This window comes from Apus apus, chromosome 2 (assembly GCF_020740795.1).
Source record: "Apus apus isolate bApuApu2 chromosome 2, bApuApu2.pri.cur, whole genome shotgun sequence".
Taxonomy (NCBI): domain Eukaryota; kingdom Metazoa; phylum Chordata; class Aves; order Apodiformes; family Apodidae; genus Apus; species Apus apus.
Genome location: NC_067283.1, coordinates 133,149,768 through 133,162,138, shown reverse-complemented (window position 1 = coordinate 133,162,138; position 12,371 = coordinate 133,149,768). Strand labels below are relative to the sequence as shown.

The window sequence follows — 12,371 nt, the reverse complement described above, 5'->3', positions numbered from 1 at the left end:
GTCTCCTCTATCAGAAGCTTTCACTTACTGACTGTGCTACGTGTTCCTATGTTTTCCTTTCAGTCTGTTAGTTATCAGCCATGAGAATAAGTTCTTCAGACTTCTGCTGAAAAAAAAAAAAGTTGCTGTAACATTTACTGCATTTTTGCAATTTATCACTCTTTCTACCCTAGTATAGCATGAGCTCTTCAATTTGCTTAAGTAAATATTGGCAACAAATCAAAGGAAGTACTGTAACTCCATGGAACATAATTTTAAGCCAACTACGGAAAGTCTGCCAGGGATAGCCATGATGTTAAATGTGTTAGGCTCACTAATTTTCCTATATGGTATATTCTTCCCTGACTATATGCACACAAAGGGGAAAACACAGCCCATTAAATGTTATATTGTCTAGTTCCTACAATGTCTTCAGAAATGCTCTATTCATTTTCTTTCAAGGGTCATTGCAGCACTATTTAGGCAGAGCCAGCAACCTGACTAATGACATTTGTTAATCTTAGTATCACATTTCTGTAATATATTAATTAGTTACATTTTTCTCTTAGGTCTATATTTTCTAGAGTTGTACTATAACTTTGTCTTCTGCTTCTCTGGTTACCAGGAACTCCAGCAGGGCACCAGAAAATAGTACCATAAAAGACAATTGGGATCCTGCCTGTGAACTTGTCTGGGCTTGCATACATCCACCAAAAGGTATTTCCACCAAAAGGGTGGCTTGCAACATACTAGGCACAGGGTGTGTTTAATTCAGCAGCAGTGGGGTCAGGACCCTATGAAGCTCCCTGTGGAGTTACTCTGGATTTATATCAATGTGATTAAGATTTAACTCAGACTGTGAGATCTAGCTGTAAAAATTTTTCTCTCTCCAACTTCAAATGGCTATAGAGTTCAGTATTCTCAAACAATTATCTTCTTTTCCATAAATTGCATGTAAACTACATGCAGGTACCCCAAAGCATATGAACACACTTAATACTCAAGAATTCAGTGTTGTCCTAAAGGAATCATAATAAATATTGGAAAATCCATGACTTACAAAATAAATTTTAAAAAAAGAATCTGTAATAAACCATGATTCACATTTTCCATCAGAACTATACAGCAAACACAGCTTTGTTGCAGGTGCTATTTTACAGATATTGTCATTTTTTGCCTGGAAAACAATCACAATTCATCATCATTATTATTAAATGCATTGTTATATAAAACTCCATTTTACATTCATCGAACAGCTTTGCTTTTGCAGTTCCGCTTTAATTGGCTAGTCTTGGTTTTCCCATGCTGGATATAGCATGGACATTTGTAAAAAAGAAGTAACAGAAGGAAATTTTAAACAATATGAAAGCTAATAACCTGCCTTTACAATCACACAGAAGCTCAGTGCTGGGGTGGTAGGCATAGCCATCTACTCATACTTCGGTCTCTAAGAAACAGCAAATCCTTCCAGTCTCTCTCCTGGAGGAAATTTCCCCCTCCTCCCCTCCCTTGGTCTTTGGATAACACTGAGGATATGAAGAAGACATCAGTGAGTGCCCTGAAGAGGTACCAGGGTACGGGAAGATGATGGCTGTATAAGGAAGGGGACAGGAACTCAGCAGTGCCATGGACCTGTGGCTAAGGTACAGAGCCTACAGCAGTGGAATCTGGTGCCCCAAGCATACCAGATAGGAACAGGATGGGCTAGGGGCAGGGCACTGAATTCAGGCCACTGTTTGGCTGGTGAGTTCCAGGGACATAAAAAGGAGGAATTCAGAACCTATGCCCAAGAAGGTACTTAGGAAAAGCAAGAAAAGGGAAGAAGGAAAAAATTGGTGGAGGAGAAAAAAGACAAGGAAGTCAAAATCAAGACTACAGGTACACAGATATCCTAGAAGTATTTTTGCTGCCTGGAAACCACTTGCAAACAAAGGACACAGCTCTTGAACCTAGTCAATGCCCAAGCCAGAACGTTGTACCTTTATGAAATTAGCATCTCTTGAGGCAGGTTATTTTCTTTCTTGATCAGCTGTTCAGCTCTGTACCTTCTGCTTCAGCGGCTCTGCCCAGCATTTGCCAGTGCACTGAGAGAGAAATAATTGCTTATCATAAGATCCTTGATCCACATAGAGAAGCTGTAACTAAAAATACTTTATCAAGCTAATGATCCAATGGCATTCTTCTTCTTAGTCTTGGATTATGGTGCATTTATTTATGCCTTTGCCAACTCCAGTCTAGTTTCCACACATTGTGCCAAGGCCAACTGGAGAGGCCTGACAGAAGCCTTGGTAAAGAATATGCATGTCTGTTTCAGGGTGGACTTCAGCAGTATCCAAATAATGAGTAAATGGTTATGCCTTGCAGGTAACTAATAGTTACAACTTGGATTGTCTACAAATAAAAATACCATGGAGCTGGACTTTCTCTCGGATGTATTCCCAGAGTATACATCCCTCAGATGTATATCCCCAAATAAATGGTACCTGGTACCATTTATTTGTACCAGATAAATGGTACAAAGAAAAGAGATTAATTAATCCCAGCCCATTGAGATAAACATCAACAGCTGCATATCTGAACTCTAGTCTTGGGCAAGCAAGATTCACTAAACTAGGCTATTTTGTGGTTTAAAAGTTCTGACGATACAAGAAGCAAGGACTGAAAGCCAAAAGCCACAGTGCCTGAACTGTAGGTGCTGAAATAGAAACCAACCCCTCCTCAGCTAGGCTTCCTCTGTGTGCAGTTTGAGTCAGAAATCCCAAGGAGGAATCCCAACATCCCCAGTGCCAAGGGCACATATGTCTGGAGCCAGCCAACATGAAACACAGCCAGCAACAGGGTGTCAGCAGCATTCTTTCAACCCACAGCTGAAGCTCCTCTTCTTGTGCTGCAGAGCACCCATCTCCTTAAGATCAAGAGCTCCAAAGTTGCTCCTGAAGCCCTTCTTTCAGAAACTAGCTACAGATCATTATGGTCTTTAAAAACCTACAGAGCTCCTACCACTAGTGTTTTATACAGTAGTCTACTGGATAGAGCACTTCAGTAGTTCTTTCCTCTGCCTGAAAGTACCCTGCCCTAAACACAAGACACCCCTCTAGGCTCTCAGATGAAAAGCATGCAAGTATGGCTGCATATCCAGCTGGGACACTCACCTGGCAAAAGTGGGAATTAGGTTCCAGACTGTGCTCCAAAGCCAATACAGAAATGTTTTCCTATCTATTAATTACTCAACATGGAAAAAAAAAACAAAAACAAAAACAAAAAAAAAAAAAAAACAAACAAAAAAACCAAAACAAACACAGTTGAAAACATTACTGGATAAGTGTGTCCCTAAAAATACCTCAAAGCTATCTTCATTAATTTAACAATTAATGAGCACTAAATGGGAGCCACTGAGTCTTGGTTTCTTTTTTGTACCACAAAAATAGAGGAACTGAGAACACCACTCCAAGCAAGAAAGACTAAAGCCTTTTCCTGAAATGGGTGGGAAAAATACTTCTGGATTTTTTTGAGCAGTGGATGGAACTGAACTTAGGTTTTCCTCATCCTGGGTAAGGGAATTCATTAATCTATAAGTTTTGAGGGTGGGGAGTGGTCAAAGAAGAAATAGCCACAACCTTTTAAAGAAAGGAGGTTCGGAGTTGCACCCTTTTCAGGATGTATTGATATTGTCCCTGAGAGATGGGCTCCAATAATGTCTGGAAGATCTGTCCCATTTAGAGACCTAGTTCTAGGTGCCCACCTGGTTTAGATGCTAGGACTTTGGTAGCTATGAGCCTGCCTACCAGCAGAACTGCAGGCAGTTGAGGAATTATGAGATGAAAAAAGAATTAGGCACCACTTGCAAAATCCCCAAAATTTTTGCTCTGATGTTGCTGACTCCCTGAGGTGCTTAAAACCTATCTAAGTTTTAGGCACCTAAATCTAACTGGAGTGTGACCTTCAGCTGCAGACATCCTGATTTGTTCATGTTATTGAGAAATGCTGACGTTTAATTGAGTGAAGGTGATGAGCTCTGTCATGCTCACAGTAAGATAATTCATGTCAGTGCTAACAGGTGGCCATTATGTAAAGACTGGGTGGGTCACTTTACCCAACAACAGGAAAATACATAGTACCGCATCCTAGATACTGGCAAGTGTTTGGGAGACCTGTCTAGTTTCCATGTTTCACAGAATTATCATTGGGATTGCTACTACAGAGACACGTATTCAGTTAGCAATTCAGAGGAAGAAAAATGAGATTACTTCCATAAGGGTTAGTACTATTTATTTCAATACATGCTGCTTTTCTGGGTAATGTTTTAAATGAAATTTCTGTAAATTTGTATTCTTTCAGTCCTGCACACTTTTTCAGACCACTGGTAATCCCACAGAATCCAAGGAAAAAGAAAGCCCATAAAAATATATACTCTAGAGAAAACAGAACCATCAACAAACAACTAGAGAAGAGAAAAATATTAATTCATTTGGAATCGGAATATTAATTTAAAGGGTTTCAAAACAACAGCCTGCTCTCTGCCCGACACAAACAATTTCCAAAATGTAAAACAGATTTGGAAGGCGTCATTCACTTTTCAGTGGCATTAGACAGGGAGAGCAAGGAGCAGTTGGGTAAAATCAAAATTTACATTTATCAGGAGCAATTAGAACTTGCTATCTATAGAAATGTGTGCTTTATTTCCACCACAGATTAATGAAACACCTCACAAATGCTGCTCATTTGTGGAGAGCATGCAGGTCTGTAGGCAACATGCATTACATAGTGTGCACTGCTCCTGAGCACTGCTTTTGAGCATCATCGCCAGAGGCTCTTTAAGACTCTGCAGCCATGGAATTAGCCGTGGTATTGCCAGCCAGCTGTGTATCCTCCATGGACTTTGGAACAAGCTATAAAAGTAAAAAGAATAACATACTTTGCCAGCTCCTCACAAAACAGAGCCAGCACTTTAAAACCAAGTGGGTCCTTTTCCGCCCAGCAGATCTTGAGGTCGGCCTCACAGGTCACCACTCGGGATTACGTCAGGGACCAACTGGTTGGGTTCAGGCAGGCTCAGCTTGGTCTGGCAGGCTCCGTGAAGGGAACAAAAGCCAGAGCAAGACAAAAAGTTGAGGGAGTGGGATAGGAGGAAATGAAGAAGACTGTTCCAAAGGCTTTTAAATTACGATGGCCATGTTGTTGCAATACTATTGGAAAATGAAATTAATTGCTCCCTTCCTTAGCCCCCTCCTGCTGTGGCTATATTTCTCTTAGCTAAGGGCCTGAGTCAGTAAAGATCCATCCAATTTTCATGCTGTCCACATGCTTGTAATCACTGCAGAAGCCAGACAGAGATTTCAGTAAACTGGGCTTTCATGATAAACAAGACTGTTCATTAGGTGGCTCTTGGCCTTCAACATTTTCAAGACAACAGAACTACTGGGAGAAGGTCACAAATTTATCCTAGAAAGGGCTGATTTCCACAAAACTCCGATCACCTAATTTTTTTAAAAGCAGAGGACTTTAAAGAATTTCTATTCAAAAACTCAAAAGCTGAGGCACCTTGAATCTGCAGTTACTACTGGAAAAAAAGCAGACTATCTTCATTATGTTTTAGTTCACAGTTACATTACTGGAAAGCCAAAAGTTTTCTAGGCACTGTAAAACCACACAGTAAAAGCACTGCACATTTTCTGTACAAGCCAGAGGCTCCGTAACTTCACAATGCATGATACAATTTGAAATTATGCAGCTACATGTAAACGTTTTTTTTTAGCACATCACATTAAAAATAATCTAAATTTTGCACAGGATTTGAGCTTCACCTGGCACAGGTTGCCAGAATCTCACTGGTTGTGCTCCAAGAAAAAACGTCTCACTACCTTCGAGATCTATTAACCTTTCTTAAGTTGTTCTGTAGCCATTAAGCACCCCATGAGTGCCATGTAAGCCAGCATGTTCCCTGTACAGCACAAAGAACTATGTTAAAAGAAATTGAAATTGTAAAGCATGAGAAGTTGTGAATTTCATGGCAGATTCACTTTCCCTTTGTTTGCCATTCTCCCCTTAAACACCCAATGTCTCTGTTTAAAGAGTTGTTTTCTGTTTTGCATTTTTTTTCCTCTTACTTTACTGATGTAATTTGTTACAGGCTTCAGGACAGTAACCCCTCTAGAATGTGCTAGTGGCCCACAGAGCTAGCATAAAATAAAAAGTTACAAGTCCACATAACCTTAATTTTACGGTTATAAGCTATATTTACTGCTATATCATAAGTTTGAAAAGACTGCTAAGTGTTCGGTGTGGGAATGCAGGGAATTTCTCTTAAGTTAGTTTTATGGAGAAATGTGTTGTTAAACTGTAGGAAAGGTTACGGTCCTTTCAAGTGCTCCAGAGCAGAATGCCTATTAGGTGTTTTTAGGTTATTTATAAAATACCCCAACCACTACCTCAGTATCGTGCATTGAAATTCAAATTCAGGACCTTTGCTCTGTTCAAGTCCCTTTGGTTTCAACACTGTAAACTAACCTGAGTGAGAAAGCTATCAAAAATCAAGGTGGGAGAATTTGCTTTTTAACTCTTGCCCACCTGCACTCTAACTTCTCACGACAGCACATCCATGAGCACAGCAGGATAAAACCTCCTGGGCACCTCAGTTTCTCCACCTGTACAACTACAGTGATAGTACTGACTTCCAAACATGCTGAGTCCTCTCGTGACCTGCCAAAGACCAAATGCTAAACAAGAAAAAGTACCATTGCTCCACACACCTCTCAGCCTCCTCTTCTCCCCTCAGTCCCTCAGTCTCCTCCTCCAAGGCACGTGCCCACTCAGTTTGCTGGGTGGCCACACAGTAAGCTGGACAATATGCTGCCTGCAGACAGAGACCTAACAGGCTGCCTGGGTTGTGGAGTCAACCTCATCATGTATGGTACATCCACTGCCTCCAGAAAGTGGACTGGCTCTACTGTTACGAGACAGGACTGGCCAGGGTGCAGCAGCAGGGTTAGAGGACACTTCATCTGTAGCTACACCCTGGTCTGTCCCCTGGATGTGTGATGTGAAGGACTGCAGGGCTTGGAGCAGGGATGGCAGAAACCTGGGTGCCCTGTCGCTTCTTGGTTTGATACACAGCACACTCCTGTCTTTTAAAAAACCTTCCTTCTTATATCCAGTTTTTTAAATTATGTTTATCATTCACACCTACTGCAAATGATGAAGTTTCTCCTTGTTGCTCGCATATTTTTTACTTTAATTCTGCATTTCAGTTTTTTTTTTAATAGGGAACATTTTAATATTTTTTACAGAATGTCAAGATGTCAGCCTGAAATAAGCCTTTGAAATTCAGCCTACTGTGTTATTTAAAAGAGGAAAATAAACTGTGTGATACAGCGACTGAAGAACAAATGGTTTCTGGCATCAGTTTTCTCTTTCAGGCATTAGTGTTTTTTAAAGTCCAAAGGAAAATTCCTTTCACTTTCCAACTACGGAATATGCTAGCAGCATCTCTGGGTTTTAAATGACTGATAAGCTACTCTCCCAGTGGAGGTCATTACAATAAATTTTATACGGGCCAAGCAAGCCCTTGATGTTCAGTTTACCTTTTGCCAGATTGTCCAAAGTATCAGTAATGTCACCCTGCAATGCCCTCTGCTGGGAGACACGGCTCAGAGCTGGAAGGAAAGCTACCAATCCGTGTTCTCAAGCAAGGAACACAAACTCGCAGTGAGATGGACCCGGTTTGCACCTTCTGTATGAAATCCTGACCCCACTGAAACCAGTGGCGTTCTAGCTTTCAGTTTTCACCTTGCCCTTAATCACTCCTCCATTTGAAAACTGCACTGTTACTAACCACACTGGGAACAAACCTGTACATTTCAAGTCTAAATGAAAACCTCATTACACACTTACAGACATGAAGACCTCCTTCTAGCATTTCTTGAGCTTCTAGAGGGAGGTTTTATAAGGAAGCTTTAGCTGCAGAAGACACTGATCCTCTTGACATTCTTCTAAGTAACTTTAATCATAAAGGCCTGTACAAAATCACACAGGCAAATAGCATTCGTGTTACACAGCTGTGAGTCTGCCTAACATTTATTTTCCCTGAACAGGATTCTTGTACTGAGAAAAGGAAGGTGGGGAAATGTTGTGAAGCAAAACAAAGGAGTATAGATGGAATGTGAAGTGTGAGACCACCAACCCTGTCAACTTGCCACCTTCAATTCCAAGATGCAGCACCCTAGGGCCTGAGGCAGAAAAACCTGAATTGGCCTTGCCAAGGAGTGGGACATTAGCATGGTGCAATCAAACAAGCAGCAATCTTCCCCCTCATAAGGCATACTCATACCGTGACCCCATGGCTTATGCATTAGCTATTCCCCGCTCACAACTCATCTGGAGAATCATCCCTGAAAAATATTTTCCAGCCTTGGCAAAGGTGATGTAACACTATCGCTGCTTTGGTTTCGGCTCCTCTGTCCCTCAGCTAGGATGGTCTTGCGTGTTGGTCTCTCACCACAGCTGTGCAGCGGGCAGCAAGTAGGAAGGATTTTTCCAACAATAGCCCCCGGTCTTCTCTGCTGGACGCTTGCTCCTTACTACTCATGTTCCATGGCTTAGGTCCTTCTTAGCAGACGAGTTATTTTATATTTACTATTAATTATTGTTTCTATATCTTAAATGGAAACATTTTTTCCTTGTGATGAGATCTTTCCTCTGCATTAACCTGCTTTATCACCATGTGCCTCCCTCTGCCTCACTTTACAGGGACAGACACCCTTGGTGCCAGAGAATGCAGGTGCAGTAAAGCCACACAGTGCCTGGCAACACCATTTTTATTTGAAGTTACACATAATTATCATTGATTTGGAAGTGTGACCTCCTCGATACATAGCCTTACACACTACCAGTTTTTTTTCCAGAAATGACTTTACAATATTTGTTATGCCTTCATGGAGATGAAATGTCGTGGTTATAAGCAGTTTTCAGGACTACGTCAGGTTTGCTAAAATGTTTTGCTTTGTATGCTGTCCTGAAAACGTATGGCTTTCCTTGGAAGTTTAAAAATTAACATGTGTGGCTACAAACATCCAAAAGTATGTTTACTCCTGACAGCAAGGGCTGACTGTCACTCTGGACACTTACGTGCTCTTCTCAGGAGTATCTTCTGCTGCAAGAAAATTGTATAGCCCAGGGAGCAGGTGGTGGGTGCTCACATGCCCTAACCCTGAATCAGTTGATTCAAGGGACAGTTGGAAGTAGCTGAAGTTGTTCCAGTCCTGATGCCAGTCTGGTGCCCCACAGGTGAGGCAGCTGTGTCAGAAAACCCAAAATGAAAATCCACCCTCTGAGCTGGCACCTTTGATGGAAGGATCGGCAGTGAAGTCCAAGACTGAACCAGCCTCCAGCTTAAACTGTCCTCTGATCCAAGGCTGTCTCTCAACATCACAAATTAATAACATTAGATGAGGATTCCTGCACACACTGCTATTTTTGCTGCCAAGCAGTCTTTCAAGAAGTTGTCTCCCAATCTGATATCTTTACACAGAATAATTTCATCCACAGAAATGCTTTCTAGTGGTTAAATTATGGCCAAGAATCTACATTTGGCCTAAATTTGCTCATGTTGATGCATCGTACCACTACTGGAAAATAAGTGTGGTGTCACTCAAAATGATATTACACTGGAGTGTGACCAGGAAAAGGATTAGAGCAATATCCTGTGACTGGGAGGAAGAAGTTGAACCAGTTCTATATTTGCTGGAGGCAAAAGAACACCTTGGTGACAGGCAGCCACTGTGCTATGTCCACCTCAGCTTCTGGGGCAAGAGATGGGAAGGCAGAAAGGGGTGCTGTCACCACATCAAAACAAAGGGTGCTTCCCTGCAACCATTTCCCTCCTGGCTGGCCATGGGCAGCACTACGAAATGACAGCTTTGGTACTCCTTGGTTCTGCTGACCCCTATCATCACCTGAGCCCTGGAGAGTTCATCATTCAGAGAAGAAGGCTGAGGAAAGCTCTGCTCAACCTCAGTTATGACATTCTTTTGGACATTCCTAGAGAAAACAGAAGAGGCAAATTAACATCCTGTCCTATGAAGATATTTTTCCTCATCAATATGGTGGCAAAATCCAGTTTTATCAGCACTGCTGAGAAAGTCTGCAGTAGCTTGAGGATTAGAGAACAGTCAGTGGGAGACATGATTTGCACAAGCAAATTCACCCATTTCCTAATAGAGGGCAAAATTCAACTCCTTCCTCCTGGCCACAGCTTAGCTGAAGGCCCAGCATGTCAGATTCACCTCAGTGTGATTCCAGGGACTGGTCTGGAATCAATTTGACCCAGTAAGTCTCTTTGATTGCATCAGGCCTTTCAGAAGTTTTGAACAACAAGGATCTAAACAGCAGGCAGCAATCTGCACAAAAACAATCTCTGCAGTCTAAAGAATTTTTAAAGGTCTGTGCTTTTTTTTTTTCCTTACTTTTTTTTTTCCTTCCTTGTTGGATTCAAATGATTTCCAACTGAGCACATGCTGCAGCGGGTTCATGGGAGAAGGCCTTGAGGCACCCCTGACTTTGGCACTGTTATCCCATAGACACTCCATACATTTTTGGCACCTTGCAACGGACACATTGACAGCCACAGACTGATGGAAAGAAGCTGTTTTGGAGTCAAAAGAGAATGTACTCAGATTTCTAAGGCCATCTGAAAGCATGCCAGAATGATACTGGATTTCGGCGTTCTTAAGCTCCTTTAAGATGATGCAGCAAGTGGTCTTTTCCACATGTGATGATGTATTTCAGGACAAGAGTTTCTTCAAGATTTTCCAAGCCTGTGGGCTCCTGATCCTTTTTCAAATTACAGAGATGATAGCATACTGGGGAGAGTTGTGATTAGTTTAAACTCTCCACAGCTGCAAGAGATGAACGTACAAATTCCGCCCAAAAATCCACTTCTTCTGGACTGAATTTACCTACACGACATCGAGTCCTCACCGAGGGACCACTTAAAAGAGCTGGAGCAGCATCAACACTATTTTGTTTCTTCCATCACATCAGCCCAGGGCAGGCTCACAACTGTTCTACCCAACACATCTCCCGCAAGCAGCACTGCCATGATATGGACTGGGGTATTACCAGAGCCCCGAGATACGTGGGAAGAAAAATGGAACCGTGAAATAAAAGCTTAAGTACAAGGGAATTCAAACAGGGCTTGTAATTCATTACTTGGAATACCAAGAGAATTGTAAAACACCTTGTAACTGAGAGGCTTTGCTCGGAGCTGTTAAGGACTGCAGCCCCCACTTCATCGAGGGCTGACAAATTTTGAATGGTTTTGGCAACATGGGGGTGCAAGCACTGTGCTTTCTCCCGCAGCTGACCGAGGAGACGGAAATGCTTTGTTTTGCTTAACTGGACCTCTCTCTCTCTCTCTCTCTCTAAATTGCTTCCTTGGGTTTCTAACCAAACGTAATAACATCCAGCATTCCCCTCCACCGTTTGTCTCGAAGGGTCGGCACGGACGGCGCTGGCGGTGTGCCCACCTGGAGACATTCCGCCCCGTTTGAAGACAGAGGAGGCCGGGGCACACATCGCAAGACCAGTGACCGACAGCTCCTACCTTTGTCTGACTGTATTAACGAGGTGACAGGCTGACAGACAAGACCCCTTTCTGTGAGACCTTCCTCAAAAAAATGCGACATAAAATGCAAAAGAATTTAAAAATGTAAATCTGCTTGCTTACAATTTCCCCTCCGTGAGCCGCAGGGCGGCCTGCAGACCTGCTGCCCGGAGAGCCCAGGGCCAGGCAGGAGGTGGCACTGGGCCCCAGCAACCGGCCAGAACCAGCTGGAACCACCCATCGATGCAAAAAAATACTAATAAAAAAACCCCCCAAAACCCAGGCTTCTCTCGTGGCCCTTCGCGAAGCGTAGCGGCGTCTGTTTGCTCTAAACATGCCGATATACAGCACACTGAGCGGTGTTAGACACACGTGAAGCATGAACTCCACTCTGTGTCTTTCAGCGCAGCCCACGAGGAGATGAGCCCTAAGTACAAAACCACAGTCCTCACAGGTTTAGCGGGTGCCGCCTCCCCAGGGCCCTCCCGGCGGCAGCCGCTGTGCCCCCCCCCGCGGGCCGAGGCACGACGGCCCGGCCACGAGGCCGAGTGCGGCGGGAAAGCAGCACCCAGCATGCGTAGTCGTGGCCGAGTGGTTAAGGCGATGGACTAGAAATCCATTGGGGTCTCCCCGCGCAGGTTCGAATCCTGCCGACTACGGCCAGTTGCTTTTTGTTTTCTTTTGTTTTTTTTCCCTCTTTTTCCCTCCCCGCCGGTGTCCCGGGGGCGGCGGGAAGTGCGCGCCGGGGGCGGCGGGAAGTGCGCGCCGGGGGCCTGGCAGCGGCCCCATCCCC

General features: G+C 43.3%; 1 non-coding gene across 1 annotated transcript; it reads left to right on the top strand.

The window, feature by feature from the left end:
• The first annotated feature begins 12,155 nt into the window (after window positions 1-12,155).
• On the top strand, window positions 12,156-12,237 carry TRNAS-AGA (transfer RNA serine (anticodon AGA)). The gene has a single exon. It is a non-coding gene; the product is annotated as a tRNA-Ser (tRNA).
• The last annotated feature ends 134 nt before the right edge of the window (window positions 12,238-12,371 follow it).